The sequence below is a fragment of the Capricornis sumatraensis genome, chromosome 18, assembly GCF_032405125.1.
Source record: "Capricornis sumatraensis isolate serow.1 chromosome 18, serow.2, whole genome shotgun sequence".
NCBI classification, from domain to species: Eukaryota; Metazoa; Chordata; class Mammalia; order Artiodactyla; family Bovidae; genus Capricornis; species Capricornis sumatraensis.
In genome coordinates, this window is record NC_091086.1 from 41687217 (window position 1) to 41704371 (window position 17155).

At 42.8% G+C, this 17155-nt stretch overlaps 1 protein-coding gene across 6 annotated transcripts in view; it reads left to right on the forward strand.

Moving 5' to 3' along the window:
- The first annotated feature begins 895 nt into the window (after positions 1-895).
- Positions 896-17155, forward strand: part of DAB2 (DAB adaptor protein 2) — a 56771-nt gene continuing 40511 nt past the window's right edge. For 3 of the 6 annotated variants that reach the window (XM_068990401.1, XM_068990400.1, XM_068990402.1), the window contains exon 1: positions 896-1219. The gene's annotated coding sequence lies outside the window, so the exon portion shown is untranslated. The remainder of the gene's footprint in view (positions 1220-17155) is intronic. The other 3 variants (XR_011146256.1, XM_068990399.1, XM_068990403.1) reach the window with 2 other exon arrangements.

Below are 17155 nucleotides of genomic sequence, written 5' to 3' on the forward strand. Positions count from 1 at the left end.
CTATGGAATGCCTTCTACTGCTTAGTAATGCATATCAATATTTTCAGGGTTTTTTCTATTCTTTTTCTTTCTTTCTTTCTTTCTTTTGGCCAAGCCAGGAGGCTTGTGAGATCTTAGCTCCCCCACCAGGAATGTGGGATTCCTGGATCTTCATTCCCCCACAGGTCCCTAACCTGTGACCCCTGCATTCAAAGTGGAGTCTTAACTACTGGACCGCCAGGGAAGTCCCTTTTCAAGTATTTTATTTCTCATATTTCAGATTTTTCTTAGAGGTATAGGAAACACTATGGAAATCAGATAAAGTCATATTAAAGTGTCTACACAGGGATGCCCATTCTGTGGGGGCAGCCAGGAAATAATCTGTTTACATCAAATATATAGCTTACTTAGATAGGTTATATAGACCTGCACATTTTTGTTTGTGTCAATTTCATAGAGAGAGTATTGTTTTATGTGTATATACAGGACTATATTTCACACACAAGTGCAGTGTGTTTTACATATACACACAGATTACCCACATCTGCCATGAAAGAGACATGAATTCCTTTAACGGGGGTGGGAGTGCGATCACACGTGCAACTGTAGAGACAGCAGATTCTGAGCTAGCATCCACTGCCTCTAGCCAGGAAAGTCAGGAGTAAAGGCAGCCCTTTGTTCCAAGGGCCCCATCGGGTTCGGATGACTTGGGACGCCACATCACTGGAAGCGGCAGTCCAGAGAAGGAATTTTTGAGATGAAGGTCGCTGGGTCCCACCCCTTTCCTGCGGGGTTTCCCTTTCCTGTCCTTAAGCGCACTCTCCCGGGTCCCTTGCCTCAGCCCCGCGAGCCTGGGCTGCGGACGGCGCCCCGACTCCCTACTCCTCCCCTTCGCTGGGCTCTGGGCGATCGCCCCCCGCTGGTGGGGCTCCCGGCTCCACGGAGCCGGCTACTTTGCGCGGCCCCAGCTCGAGTTAATAAACAGTTAAGTTTGGAAGACTCAGCAGACACGTTGAGGGGGAGTTACCCAACCCAGGCAGCAAAAACATCCCGGCGCATTCCTGGGGAGTCCAAAGCTGCCAGCATCTGATTAGAACCATATCTCGCCGGGAGTGGCCCGCGGCTCCGAGGCTCCCGGGCCGGCGGCTATTTAAGCGCGGCAGCCGTGTGGGCAGCGCGGCAGCCAGGAGGCTCGGGCACCGAGGAGTCATGCTCGCATCGCAGAGGCGCTAGCTAGACTGTGAGTAGCTCTGGTTCCTTCTTCCCTTTGGCCCCATTTTTGGCCACCTCCCTCCCTCCTTTGCTCTTTTCCCCTCTTGGGATGCAAAACTGGGACTGTTGGGGCGTCTTATTAAGGAGACGGCGGCGTACTTGGGCAGACAGGCGCTTTTGTGGCCTGACATCCGAGGAATGCTTCCACGGAAAGCCTTTACCTTTGGGGTCGGACTCCAGATGTCCAGCTAGTGACATGTAACAAGCGCCTCCCTTGTGTGTGTGCGTGTCTGTCTGTCTGCTTGTTCAAAAGCCCCACTGGTGTGGCTACTGACCGCCTAATTAACTCCTCTAAGAGTGTTTATTTTTGCCGTGTGACAAAGGCTGGGGACTTGGTTTGTACCCACGAGAAGCTTTTTCTCAGTGACTGACAACGTGTGGCGTTAAAATGTGAACTTTGTCTTACACCCGCATTCTTACGAAAGTATCTGCCCAAGAGACTGAACAAACTTGTTTGAAATCCTCTGGGGATTTAAAAGGTGTTTGCCTGCTTGCTGTAATCTAAAAAGATTAAGGATGAATTTTAGGAAAGGGGGGAAAAGAATGAATGGGTTAACACCGTGGAGCCCCGGTCAGCATAGCGGGTTTCATAGCATGGAGCTGACTGTGTTATTTGTTCCTGCGGTCCTTCCCTCTTGACTTAATTCTTAGCAAGGAATTCAGGTCCGCAGTCAGTTTTAGCAGGGAGCCCTTTGAGTCCAAAGGGAAACCTAACTGGATTAAAAATGCTTAAAGAATCTGGATGTTATCTCCACCCCCACCTTATCCTTTTTTTTTTTTTTAAGTTTGTGTTTGGAAGGAAGAGAGGCGCTCTGTAAAACGAGAAGAGCAGAAATCAGCTTCCAGACACATGGAAAGACTTAAAAATTCTGGAGGGGCGACTTCATGAATAGTAAATGTTGTTATTGCACTATAAAGTGACTTAATGAAAAAATTTCTGGCTCTAATCAGACAAAGCAGGGGAGTGGAGTAGAAGGAGGTGAGACAGAAGTAACTCAAATAGAAGGAATGGCTGAGGAAGAGAAAGCAGCTGCAAAAAAAATGCCTTCGAGATGTCCAATAAGGCTCTCGAAATGGCTTTGACGGGATTTTAATTGATCTTCCTGCAGGCTTGAGGTTGGCTCCCCACACAGGAGCGTCTCCTGGCTATTAGTGAGGGAAAAACTAGCTGGGAATGGGGGAGCTTGACAGCTACCAAAAGGCTTGTCTCCCTTGCTCTGGGTCTCACCTCCACCTGGCTTCTTAAACCAGCAGCCAGACCTTTTAGGCTACTCTTCTCCGGGCCCGGTGCCCACCCTACCTCTCACCAGGTTCTGTCTCTTCTTCTTTGAGGGGAGACTGGCCTCCATGACACAGTAAGAAACTTTGTTGCCATGAGAATTCACCCCTTTTGGTTGAAGTGCTAGGTATGTGGCTATACCAAATATAATGGGCAATCTTGTCGGAAAAGCACAAAGGAGGCCTGGTGGTTTTCTTTCCAGTGTGTATTTCTGGGACAGATTACTTCTAAATCCCTCGTCAGTCTCCTCCTAAGGCAGACTGGATTCTTTTTCCTGTTAATGATGAATAACTTCATTTTCCCTTCCCTTCCCACTCCCAGCTCTCTTCCTTCTTATCCAAATGGATCCCTAGAATGGATCCCCTTCTCAAGCTCTACCCTCCTCCATTTCAAAATAGAAGGTAGAGGACTGTCTCCCAGCTTCCAGCTCTGACACATAGGTAGCTGCCATTCTGGTGGTCTTAGACACAAGCTGATTTTCTCCTGAGAATGTGAGAGAGGGAAGGGGGTCCCATTGCTTGTTCAAGGCCTTGCCTCATTGTTAAGGGCAGAAATTAGGATCTGCATTTCCACCCAAGACTTTTTATAGTTGTGGATTCAACTAAAAGTCCAAATTCCTGTGCCTTAGGCTGGCTCCTTGCTTTGCCTAAAAGGTCAAATGACTTTCAACCACCTTATTTGGGTTGAACAGAATTGCTTTTGAGACGCTTGTTGGCATGAAGGGACCCCAGGAAGAGGCTGTCCAGCTGGTTGGGGTGACCTTTGTTTTCCTGCTCAGCCATGCCTCTCTTACCTGAGGATTTACAGAGGGGAAGACCGCAGTCTTGGTCATGGCTCCTGGTCAGTAGGAGGCTTTGTGGAAACATGGACTCTTGGTGGTAGAGCCAGTAAGTGCCGATTTATTTCTCATCCTACCCTCATATGTCTGTAAACCTACACTAACTACCACAGATATTTTTTACCTGGGTGGGTTTTTTTTTTTTGGCTGCATTATGTTTGTTGCTGCGTGCAGGCTTTCTCTAGTTTCGAAGAATGGGGGCTACTTACTCTTTGTGGTGTGTCGGCTTCTCATTGCAATGGCTTCCCTTGTTGTGGAACAGGGACGCTAGAGTGTGGGCTCAGTTAGTTGCGGCACATGGGGTTAATTGCTCTGTGGCATGTGGGATCTTCCCAGACTAAGGATCGAACCTGTGTCCCCTGCATTGGTAGACAGATTCTTAACCACTGGACCAGCAGGGAAGCCCACCAGGGAAGCCATAGTTTTGAAGGTTCCATATGTTTCCCTTCCTCAGTCTTTCCTAACTTGAGGACTTAATCAGTGTTTTTCTTAGAGACAAATCTAAGATACTTAAATATTTAAAAAGGCCACCAAAGACAGAGCTCCAGGACACTAAGTTGCCCTAAGGAGAAAAGACTTGAAAGTGTTCTGGTTGAGGAAGTTTTGGTATTTGACCAAATGCCTAGGGCTCTCTAAGGCCCAGGAAGGTGGCTCAGAGGGTAAAGCGTCTGCCTACAGTGCAGGAGACCCAGGTTCAATCCCTGGGTTGGGAAGATCCCCTGGAGAAGGAAATGGCAACCCCCTTAGTATTCTTGCCTGGAGAATCCATGGATGGAGCAGCCTGGTAGGCTACAGTCCATGGGGCTGCAAAGAGTCGGACACGACTGAGTGACTTCACTTTCTTTCTTTCACTTTCTAGGGCTCTCTACCCTCCAGGGGCTTCCCTGGTGGCTCAGTGGTAAAGAATCTACATGCCAGTGCAAGAGACACAGTTTTGATCCCTGAGTTGGGAAGATCCTTGCAGTAGGAAATGGCAACCCCCTCCAGTATTCTTGCCTGGAGAATTCCATGGACAAGAGGAGCCTGGCGGGCTACAGTCCATGGGGTCACAAGAGTTGGACATGACTGAGCATGCACACACCCTCCAAGCAGAACCAGAATGAGGACTGGCAGTATGAAACACCTGAGGAACAGGATGTGATATCTAAAAATTCTCTGGTGCTGCTGTGTAATTCTAAAGTTGAAGCTGTGCCACTGAATTGCACAGAGGTTGGCCAAAATCACATTTAGCTGAAATAGCTGTAACCCCAGATCTCTGTATTTAAGGGAAACCTAACTCATGGTTATGTATCCTGACCGGATTAATCCTGTGACTCAGAAGGAAAGCAGGCCTTGGAGTCCCCTTCTTCTACAAAGAACACACTGATTTCCTGTGAGAGGAACAAATATGCTGAGAGTGAACACAAAGCGCTGGCCCACAGGCCGTTTCTGCCTCCCACCTAGCTAAGCCAGGGAGTGGTGGTGAGCAAATGGGTTCTGCAGTCCTATGGCCTCAGTTCAAATCCCAGGGACTGCACTGCTGCCTGTGTGACCTTGAGCAAATTGCATCACTTCTCTGTACTTAAGCTTTCTTATCCGAAGAGAATAATACCTACCCACAGTTTTGCTGAGAAGACTGTTAATCTAATATGCTTAGACTCCTTTATTCCGTTGTTTTGTTTTCATTTTGCCTCCTGAACTGCTGAATTACACATCTTTAGTGAACATTATAGGCAGAATGGGGAATATCTTTGTCAAAGTTGGACACCGCCCATCTACCTGAAAAATGTTAATCCCTTAAGCTCTTCATATGAACAAAGCCAGAGAATTTGCTGTGCTTACACTAAACCAACAGGGAGTTACTCTCTGTTCTCTGCCTGGAGCTTGCAGTTTGGTTTGGTCAAGCTGATCTCTGGTCTCATTTCAGTCTTTCCTCCCACCCCCAGACTCCCTACAGAAGGGGAGCAGTCTTTCCCCAAGAAGTCAGCACTGGAGCAGAAGGAAGGGGGAAGGGAGGGACCCCTGTACTAAACTGAGGAACTAGACTAGAAATAAAAAGCCTGCTAAGTACCTAGGGCCCCATACTGTCCTTGCCCATAGAGCTGGGCAGGTTGGCATGGTTACTCCCCTTCCCAAATCTTTTTCCTACCTTGGAAGGAGGCCTGCTGCCTTCAGTCAGTCAGTCAGTCAGTTCAGTCGCTCAGTCGTGTCCAACTCTTTGCGACCCCATGAATCGCAGCACGCCAGGCCTCCCTGTCCATCACCGACTCCCAGAGTTCACTCAGACTCACGTCCATCAAGTCAGTGATGCCATCCAGCCATCTCATCCTCAGTCATCCCCTTCTCCTCCTGCCCCCAATCCCTCCCAGCATCAGAGTCTTTTCCAATGAGTCAACTCTTCGCATGTGGTGGCCAAAGTACTGGAGTTTCAGCTTTAGCATCATTCCTTCCAAAGAAATCCCAGGGCTGATCTCCTTCAGAATGGACTGGTTGGATCTCCTTGCAGTCCAAGGGACTCTCAAGAGTCTTCTCCAACACCACAGTTCAAAAGCATCAATTCTTCGGCGCTCAGCCTTCTTCACAGTCCAACTCTCACATCCATACATGACCACTGGAAAAACCATAGCCTTGACTAGACGGACCTTAGTTGGCAAAGTAATGTCTCTGCTTTTGAATATGCTATCTAGGTTGGTCATAACTTTTCTTCCAAGGAGTAAGCGTCTTTTAATTTCATGGCTGCAGTCACCATCTGCAGTGATTTTGGAGCCCCCCCAAAATAAAGTCTGACACTGTTTCCACTGGTTCCCCATCTATTTCCCATGAAGTGATGGGACCGGATGCCATGATCTTCGTTTTCTGAATGTTGAGCTTTAAGCTAACTTTTTCTCTGTCCACTTTCACTTTCATCAAGGGGCTTTTTAGTTCCTCTTCACTTTCTGCCATAAGGATGGTGTCATCTGCGCATCTGAGGTTATTGATATTTCTCCCGGCTACCTTAGGGTAAGTAAGCAAAATCTGAACAAATTGCTTCCTGGTCTAAAAATGGAAGTTACTTTTTTTTCTTAAGTGAGATAGAATGTCCTCTCTACCTACCTCATCTTTCCCTTCTAAATTTATTTTAATCCAAAACTTTACTCCTAATTGTCCAACTCCAGCTCATACTTAAATCATCACAGTAAAGAAACAACCTTAAGACTTATAAAATTTCAGGAACATAAAAGCTGCTGCTTCAATGTAGAAGCAGCCCGGCAGTGTCTCTCTGCTGCTATAAGTTATAACTTAGCCTCTAGGATAGCTAGAGGCAAGTGACCTTTAACTTCTTCAAACTGGTAAGAACGTTGTGTCAACAGAGCAGCCCGAATGAATGTTCAGCTGCAGGGAAGTTACCAGGAGGCAGAATGCATAAAGGCTGTCACTTAGATATTTAGGTAACCACAAAGGAGAATGAGCTGCTGGGTTTGAAAGTAAAAATACTGGAAAAGCTGGGTTTGAAACATTCTCCAACCTGGAAGAGATTTGGGCGAGGAATTTATGATTGAATGTTTCCTCTGGCTAAAAAGTGACCCCATTTCTCTCTAGCAGTGTGTTACTCTGAAACAGACTTAGATCTTTGTGTGACAGGTAAACTGCTGGAAGTTCTCATTTAACAGTTAAATTCATTCATTCTTTCAATGTTGGACACTTAGCTAGAGTGTGTAGTTCACACTAGAAAGAACTCATCTCAGACTAACTCTCAGAGTGTAGTCCCCAGATCAGCTACATCAGCATCACTTGGCAACTTGTTGGAAATGCAAATTCTTGGTTCCTGTCCCAGACCCACTAAACCAAATATGAGCAGTAGGGTCCATCCAGCTGTATTCCAACAAACCCTTCACATGATCTAAGAGAAACTTTCATAACTCAGTTGTTCAATGGAAAGCATAACGAAGTAACTGAATTCCTACAATGATGGAAATAATAAAGCAAAGCACTTAAACAGAGCTCAGTTTGGCACCCCACTCCAGTATTCTTGCCTGGAAAATCCCACAGAAGGAGGAGCCTGGTAGGCTGCAGTCCATGGGGTCGCAAAGAGTCGGACATGACTGAGTGACTTCACTTTTCACTTTCATGCATTGGAGAAGGCAATGGCAACCCACTCCAGTGTTCTTGCCTGGAGAATCCCAGGGATGGCGGAGCCTGGTAGGCTGCCGTCTGTGGGGTCGCACAGAGTCGGACACGACTGAAGCGACTTAGCAGCAGCAGCAGCAACAGCAGCAGCAGCAGCAGCAGTTTAACTGAATCTTAAAAAGATGAAAAAGCACAGATCCTGATTTTTTTCCTGCTTTCTCAAGTACTGCTTTTTTGATTCTAGGAAAACCGATCTACTCCTTAGTTCTATATTACCACCTCGTTTCCAAATTCTTTTCCCTCTTCTGGGGTTTTAAAGGAACATAATTTATCTCCATTTATTAGAAAACTGTCCCAGTTACTTCTTTTTAAAAAAGATTTCAGCAAACTAGATCATTCTTCTTGAGCCAGATGGTTTTCTCTAACCTATAAAATGTTTTATTTTGTTTTTTCATGCCATGCCCAGAGTACAGATGAAGCCCTGCCCATCATGGTAAATGAATCTGTTGCACTTAGTTTTTATAGTGCTTTATGGTTAATGCAGTACTGTTCTCCCGTCTGACTTTCACTTTAAATAACTTAAGGTAGAAACAATATCTCCATTTCTTTGCGCCAGTGTGATCAATAGATATCAGCCTGCCCAAGGTCATTCCAGTTAAGTGGTAGAGTCAGGATAAAAGCATGAATCTTTATGATTAAAATCTTGATGTTTATCAGAATACTTAGTAAATACCTTTATGTGAAGTATGCGGCGAGGCTAGCAGTGGAAGAACTCCCAATGAGTAGGAATCTAGAAGAAAGTCTGAGTTACGTAAAGGAAAGAGAGTAGACTCTAGTCCTGCAGTGGAATGACGACAGCATGGCTGTTTCTTAGGCATGATACTCAATGTCTCTGACCCGGAGTCACTTCACTCACCTTGCACAACAGTCCTAAGACTGACTGGCGTTAATCAGAGAGACTGGTGTTTAGCAGAGGTCGCTTCTTAGATTGAAAGATACAAGGGTGTGATGCAGGAGAGAACTGGAACTCTCAAGGCAGCAGAGGTTAGTGGTTAAGAACCTGGGCTCTGAACCACGAATGACTGTGTCCGAAGTAACTAAACTGATATAAACGGTCCTGTTTTCATTGTTTGTGATCTTTAGGCAAACTAAAATCTACAGATGAATGGAATTGGGCTCCAAACGAGAAGCCCATCTTTCTTATATACCGTGAAACTATTAAACGTTAGAGTCAAGCAAGAAAATGTGGCAACGCTTCATAGACCAGTACAGGCACACAGATGTTAACTTTTAAGGCACCTCTCAAATGTTCTCTGGGCAGGGCAGTTGAGTCCTCCTGAGGTTAGCATTAATCGATGCCCAAAGAACTGGAAAGTGAAGAATAACTTCATTAATGGATCTGTGCTGGGTGCAACTGCCCTCCTTGTTCTATTAAAAAACATTGCACCCAGTGACCTCACTTATTCTTCATATTTTAAGTGCCCTTTTAAGGGAACAAGACCTGTTCTAATCTTCTATAATATGTAATGCAGATTCTAACATGCTTTTTGTTACCATTTAGTGCAGCAGAAATAAGCCACATGTGTGTGAATATTTGTCAGAGGGTTCACATAGTCCTGTGAAGATTGCTGAACCAGTCTGTCTTTGGGACACAACGTTAATCCTGATGGAAAACATATAACTTAACTTGTGGACCAAAGGATCAGAAATTGGAATGGTACATATAGTAGGTGCTCAAATCTCCTTTCAAAGAAAATAATCAGCTGTGCTTTACTACATCAGCATTGAGTGGTGGTGGTGTGATTTTGAAGTTTTGTTTTGGGATTTCTTTTTTAAACCTGTGCCTCTGAAGTCAGACATCTTAAATAAAACCCCAGCTTCAAAGTAGAAAACAAATATGTAACTGATCGAACAAGCTCTTTTGCCATAGGTGGTTTGCAGTATGAAGATTTAATATTGATTGCTCCCTCGACCAAGGTTCAGCTGTTAGCTGAAACTTTTCAGAAGTGTTCATGTACTTGAATTGAAATGACAGTTTTATTTAATGTCCAACCTGTCTCCTGAAGGATACATTGATGCATAGATATTTGCTTGGCTGCCTGATAACTTGTTCTTGGGGTTTTTGATTTGTCAGCTGGTCTGAAATTTTTGTTGATTGTAATTGAAATTTGGATAAAACTATTTACATTTACTTTCTAGTGGTAATTTTAAATGGTAACTTTAAAGTTAACATCTAAAGGGTAACACCCACTAGGGAACATATAACTGTCAACAATTGCTTCCTACAAGAAATTAAGAGAAAATGACAACCACTCAAGTAATATATTGTTTTATTATAATTAAATGGTATACAGTAGAGTCCAGAGAAAGGAAAGGACTCATGTGATGATGGACTTGACCTTTAAACGAATGGTGGAAGTCAGATCGGCAAAGCGAGGAAGAAAAATGCATTCTAGGCAGAAGCTCATAAATATATCATGCAGTTGTATGCCCAAAGAATACTGCCTGGCCAGACCAACAGAAAGTACAAAATGGTAGAGAGGTCAGAGGTGATAGATTTGAAAACAAGAGCTGTATTGCACTGAGCTTTGGATGTCAGGGCAAGAACTTAGGTCTTTATCTGCTAAGCAGTAGATCCCTTTATTAAATCAGGAGACCATAATGCTGACTCAGATCAATTAACCTAGCTATCTTGGCAGTAAGAGTTTGAGTGGCGATTGCTCAGCAGTTGAAAAAAAACCTGCATTTCATGAAAAATTAGAAAAGTAAAGATTTTAATGTTAAGGAACAAATGGCAACCTTGTATTACCCCTAATGTTTTAAGGGCACTGCTGTCTACCAGACTGGGGGTGGAGGGGCAAGGGTGGGGGTGAGGTCAGTTCAGTCACTTAGTCATGTCCGACTCTCTGCGACCCCATGAACTGCAGCACGCCAGGCCTCCCTGTCCATCGCCAACTCCCGGAGTCCACCCAAACCCATGTGCACTGAGTCAGTGTTGCCATCCAACTATCTCATCCTCTGTCGTCCCCTTCTCCTCCTACCCTCAATCTTTTCCAGCATCAGGGTCTTTTCAACTGACTCAGCTCTTCACATCAGGTGGCCAAAGTACGGGAGTTTCAGCTTCATAATCAGTCTTACCAATGAACACCCAGGACTGATCTCCTTTAGGATGGACTGATTGGATCTCCTTGTAGTCCAAAGGACTCCCAAGAGTCTTCTCCATCACCACAGTTCAAAAGCATCAATTCTTTGGCACTCAGCTTTCTTTACAGTCCAACTCTCACATCCATACATGACCACTGGAAAAACCATAGCCTTGACTAGACAGACCTTTGTTGGCAAAGTAATGTCTCTGAATATGTAGTAATGTAGTAATTCAAAGTAATGCCTTTGAATATGCTATCTAGGTTGGTCATGACTTTCCTTCCAAGGAGTAAGTGTCTTTTAATTTCATGGCTGCAATTGGCACCTGCAGTGATTTTGGAGCCCAGAAAAATAAAGTCAGCCACTGTTTCCACTGTTTCCCCATCTGTTTGCCATGAAGTGATGAGACCAGATGCCATGATCTCAGTTTTCTGAATGTTGAGCTTTAAGCCAACTTTTTCACTCTCCTCTTTCACTTTCATCAAGAGGCTCTTTAGTTCTTCACTTTCTGCCATAAAAGTGGTGTCATCTGCATATCTGAGGTTATTGATATTTCTCCCGGCAATCTTAATTCCAGCTTGTGCTTCCTCCAGCCCAGCATTTCTCATGATGTACTCTGCATATAAGTTAAATAAGCAGGATGACAATATACAGCCTTGACGTACTCCTTTTCGTATTTGGAACCAGTCTGTTGTTCCATGTCCAGTTCAAACTGTTGCTTCCTGACCTGCATACAGATTTCTCAAGAGGCAGGTTAGGTGGTCTGGTATTCCCATCTCTTTTAGAATTTCCATAATTTATTGTGATCCACACAGTCAAAGGCTTTGGCATAGTCAATAAAGCAGAAATAGAGGATTTTTTGGAACTCTCTTGCTTTCTCGATGATTCAGCGGATGTTGGCAATTTAATCTCTGTTTCCTCTGCCTTTTCTAAAACCAGCTTGAATATCTGGAAGTTCACAGTTCACATATTGCTAAAGCCTGGCTTGGAGAATTTTGAGCAATACTTTACTAGTGTGTGAGATGAGTGCAATTGTGTGGTAGTTTGTGTATTCTTTGGCATTGCCTTTCTTTGGGATTGGAATGAAAAGTGACCTTTTCCAGTCCTGTGGCCACTGCTAAGTTTTCCAAATTTGCTGGCATATTGAGTGGTATAAGGGTGGGGCTAGGAAAGTAGGATAAATAATTCCCTGACCTCAACATTTCATTGAATTAGGGGAAGATTTCTACATGAATCAGAGGGCAACAATAGGTCAAGTGTAGAGAAATAGTAGGGCTAGTGAGAGGTCAGTGAAGACCTGTTGTTATTTTTTAATTGGAGGATAATTGTTTTATAGTGTTGTATTGGTTTCTGCTGTACAACATGAATCAATCATAATATTATATATATATACCCTCTTCCCCTTTTCTAGTGAGTTGGCTGTTTGCGTCAGGTGGTCAAAGTATTGAATCTTCAGCTTCAGCATCAGTCTTCCCAATGATTATTCAGGGTTGATTTCCTTTAGGATTGATTGATTTGATCTCCTTGCAGTCTAAGGAACTCTCAAGAGTCTTCTCCAGCACCATAGTTCAAAAGCATCAATTCTTCAGTGCTCAGCCTTCATTATGATCTAACTCTCCCATCTGTACATGATTACTGGAAAAACCATAGCTTTGACTATACTGACCTTTATCAGCAAAGTGATGTCTCTGCTTTTTGGGTGTGGCAGAGGGTGAGATGGTTAGATAGAATTACCAATTCAATGGACATGAATTTGAGCAAACTCCGGGAGATAGTGAAGGATGGGGAAGCCTGTCATGCTGCAGTTCATGGGGTTGCAAAGAGTCAAATAGGACTTATCGACTGAACAACAAACAGCCCCTTCCTCTGAGCCTCCCTCCAACCCTACCGCCATCCCTCTAGGTCATCACAGTACCAAGCTGGGTTCCTTGTATTATATAGCAGCTTCCCACTAGTTATCTATTTTGTTCATAGTAGACACATCTTGGAGGGACTTTGAATGATGGGTAGGAATACAAGTAGGTGAAGGCAGCAAATGCTACAGCCTAGGGAGGTAATAAGAGAAGGCATTGTGTGAGTGTCCATGGTAAATGGAAGTGATCAGCCTCTCCAGGGAACAGGTGGCTATGTATATATTTAGTGTGCATTCTAATTATGCAAGGCTTTGAATCTCAGGTTGACTTTGAATGGAGGAATTGAACAGTAATGCCTGATTAATACAAAATCAGGAAACCCTGAGGTCTGATAGGGCACCACTACAAGAATTCAACCATGAAAATAGGTCAGGGACAACTAAAGTCTCTTACAATTTGGATTCTTATTGGATCCTTTTGAGAAGATGAAAGGTAGAAGTCACCCCACATAAATCTTCTTTACTTCAAATGTTCTACTACTATGAAATACCTGTACTTTGTGTATCAGTTCAGTTCAGTTCAGTCACTCAGTCATGTCTGACTCTTTGTGACCCCATGGACTACAGCACGCCAGGCTCTCCTGTCCATCACCAACTTCTGGAACCTGCTCAAACTCATGTCCGTTGAGTTGATGATGCCATCCAATCGTCTCATCCTCTGTTGTCCCCTTCTCCTCCCACCTTCAATCTTTTCCAGCATCAGAGTCTTTTCCAGTGAGTCAGTTCTTCACATCAGGTGGCCAAAGTATTGGAGTTTCAGCTTCAGCATCAGTCCTTCCAATGAATATTCAGGACTGATTTCCTTTAGGATTGACCGGTTTGATCTCCTTGCAGTCCAAGGGACTCTCAAGAGTCTTCTCCAACACCACAGTTCAAAAGCATCAATTCTTTGGTGCTCAGCTTTCTTTATGGTCCAGCTCTCACATCCATACATGACTACTGGAAAAACATAGTCCTGTGTGTATAAAACAACATCAAAATAGCACTGTGTTTTGAGTTGGCTATTTTTGAGGAGCAAGGTATGTGACACAAGGTAGTACACCTTCTTTGGAAGCAGGAGTTCAGAATGGTGATGAGGAAAGATTGGGAAGGAACGCCAGAAGTAAGTAAAAAACAAATTCATTTTGGTGGAGAGGGAGGAGAGATGAAAATGAAGAGCACTTATAGAAAATAGAAGGCCAGAAGTGTGCCACATTCAGTAGATATGTGAACAGGCTAAGATACAATCTTAGTTTCATTGTGGATCTTGTAGGTATATCCATGAACAAAAGAAAATCTGTACTTCTGTTTCCAGATAGTGTGTAGAGACACAAATGTTCAGCTTTCCATACAAGAACTCTGTAATGCTCTAATAGAAACAGTGGATGCAACTGTGCACTGCTTTAGGATCCAGATTCTTATATTTCATGCAGCCAGCACTTGTTGAGGGCCTTGCTATTCAGGGTGATGGGAAGCCATTTTCCTTTAAAAAAAAATTATTTACTTTTAATTGAAGAATAATTGCTTTACAGTATTGTGTTCATTTCTACCAAAGATCGACATGAATCAGCTGTAGGTTTATCCATGTCCCCCCCACTTGAACATCCCTCTTGCTTCCCTCCCCTTTTCACTTCTCTAGGTTGTTACCAAGCCCTGATTTGAATTCCCTGAGTCATACTAAAGCCATTTTCTTCATGAAGGCTGACCTTAACCAAGTGTTACCTAATATTCTCTTGCTAATGCTTTTGTAAACGAGGTAGTGCTCTTTAAAGAACCAAAGATACTAGTAGGGACCCATGGTTATATTTTCAAAATATTCATTTACATCCACAGTTAAGTTGTTTGGCCTGATCTGAAAGTGACACTGTTGTACTCTTAGAAAAATCTTGTAATTAAGAGTGACACAGACTATTTTTGGTTCTGGAATATAGTGGTTTGTGTCATCTCTGAATTGCTTGTGCTCCTGAAGTGACAAAACTGCTGTCAAAGGAGCATGGTGTTTCTTTCCTATGTTTATGAAAACAGCGTTGATTCAGGGCTCTAGTTTTAAGATAACTTTGCAAGAAACATTGTTGACATTCGTTAATGATCTAACATATCACAAGATTTTTTTCCTCCCACTGGCTCTGTCACAGAGATGCAATATTGTCTTCCAGATTGCAATATTATTATAGTGAAAAGTGTTATTTGCTCAGTTGTATCCCAACTCTTTGGGACTCCATGGACTATAGCTGGTCAGGCTCCTCTGTCGAGGAGCCTTGGAATTCTCTAGGCAAGAGTACTGGCGTGGGTAGCTATTCTTTTCCTTCAACTGATCTTCTTGTCCCAGGTATCAAACCTGGGTCTCCTGCATTGCAGGCAGATTCTTTACTATCCAAGCCACCAAGAAATCCCAATATTGTTATAAATATTCTCTAATATTCAATGTAAATATCTTCCATCTAATTAATGTTTTAAGTAAATATCATCATGTTAAACTGTCTTGAAAAGGAAAAATATAGACAAAATTTTCATCTTTCCATGGTCAATATTTAAAAAAGAGCAATTTATAGAATTCCTTGAAGTAGTCTAATTTTACCTTCTTTTACTAAACGTTATTAATGGCAGTAAAACTTTATAGCCTAATTGGAAATATTTCATCTAAAATACTCAGCTTATTTTACATGCTTATTTTCTCTCCCCTGCCTACACTGTAAGCCCCTTGAGAGCCGTATCTATTTTTGTCACTGTATATATAGCATAATACAGTGCTTAGTACACAGCAGGTGTTCAATAAACATTCACCAGGTGAATGAGTGACTCAAGCTACTCATCTGCAACATTATTTGGAATTTATTATAAATTGAGCAGAGTGGGGAGCTTCAGCTTGCCTTATATTTGGTATAAGCAAAATAGTTTTGAGTCTTTTTTTTTTTAATTTTAAGGTTGTTTATAATGAGCAATATCCCTAGGTTCCTCTAAGTTATATCAGCACGGGGCCTGAGAAAGGCCAACAAACTGTTACTGAAATTTAACAGATAGTGTAGTCTTTTCAAGTCCTTGGTTTAACTTCTACCACTGGAATGTTCATCATGGCCTTCAAATCTATCTGACCCCATGAACACAATCACTGGCTGGTAATAATCATAGTGGTGAATAGTTCTCAACCTGGTATTTCCTCCAAGGACAGCTTCTTATTCTTCTCCTGTTTCTCCTTTTAAAAGCATCCACCAAACTATTTACTAAAGAGCTAATAGAAATTGAGAAAAATAAATGAAACCTTTGGCTCAGTACTGGATAATTAAGGTTCTCTCTTTCACAGCACGATTTCTGCTCAAATCAAGGAAAGCTGGGTTTTAATTTGTGTGTGCAACTATATTACAGGTAAATATTTGATATCCATTAGGTTCTTTAAAGGAGAAGGAAATGGCAACCCAGTCCAGTGTTCTTGCCTGGAGAATCCCAGGGATGGGGGAGCCTGCTGGGCTGCCATCTATGAGGTCGCACAGAGTCGGACACGACTGAAGCGACTTAGCAGCAGCAGCAGCAGCAGCAGGTTCTTTAAATGCTGACTTTGATCTCTACAGAGACCTCACTGGATCTAAGGAAACGAATCTGGAAATTGGCATTAGGCCATACTCTGACCAACTTTAAAAATCCTAGCATAGGAGTTTTGTCAAGCCATAGTGAACGTTTGATTCAAAACTTACTGTTCATTTGTTTTAATGTATCAAGAGCTTTCCTCAACATCTTTGGATAAGTAAACATCAGTTAATGAAGTATAAGATTATGGAAAGCTTGCTGTGGGCAGCATTCCACATGCTTCCAGAGATGTTCAAGTTCGATTTGTAGGTTCTTTTAGCTTTTGAGTTTAATTTCAGGTGACTGATCCTAGAGTAGCTTCATGATTCTGTCTTTAGCCCAAGTTAGACTATAGATTTGCCTGCATTTTAAATATTGCTATATGACAAATTAGCACTTCTCTAAGGAATTTCATTTTAGAAATACAGAAGGGCACATGTCACCCTATCACTATTCTAAGTCTATTAGAAGCAGAAATCTGTCTCTCACCCTACTGTCACTCTTCTTAGCCAGCATTTCCTTGGTATTGATCCTTCTAGTCTCTCAGTAGTTTTATAGAGAAACATACACAATGGGAAAATGCTATATATTCTGCTTTAAACAAGGAGCTATAATGACATGACTACTTTAGTCCACAGTTGCCTTTTACAAAAGTTGTCCCTTTAGGTGCTCAAATTGCAAATATCACTTCACTTACGTAAATTTTTATAAAACTTACTTGAGAATTCTTCTTTTAGGTTTTAGAATGAAAGTTATAAGATGTATTGCCTTTTTTTTTTTTTTAAAGCCATCTTTAGGACACACTGTTTATTTGAAGTTTGAGGGTCACCAAGCATGTTAGCTTGGTAAGATGGGATAACCTTGAATCTGACATTTAAGATTGTTAGACCTTAACCTTTCAATTAAAAGGCTTTGTTTCCAAAAGATTAGCCACATAAGTAAATGAAAGAAACCGGCAGTGTTGAATCACTCAAAATGGCAGGTTCATGCAACTCTTCTACTACAAAGCTATCTGGCTCTTTGATGCTGTGGCTCCATACACAGACTTGTCACCACCTCGACCTCCACACCATTGCTCAAAATCTACAAGTCTTCTCAGCGCCGT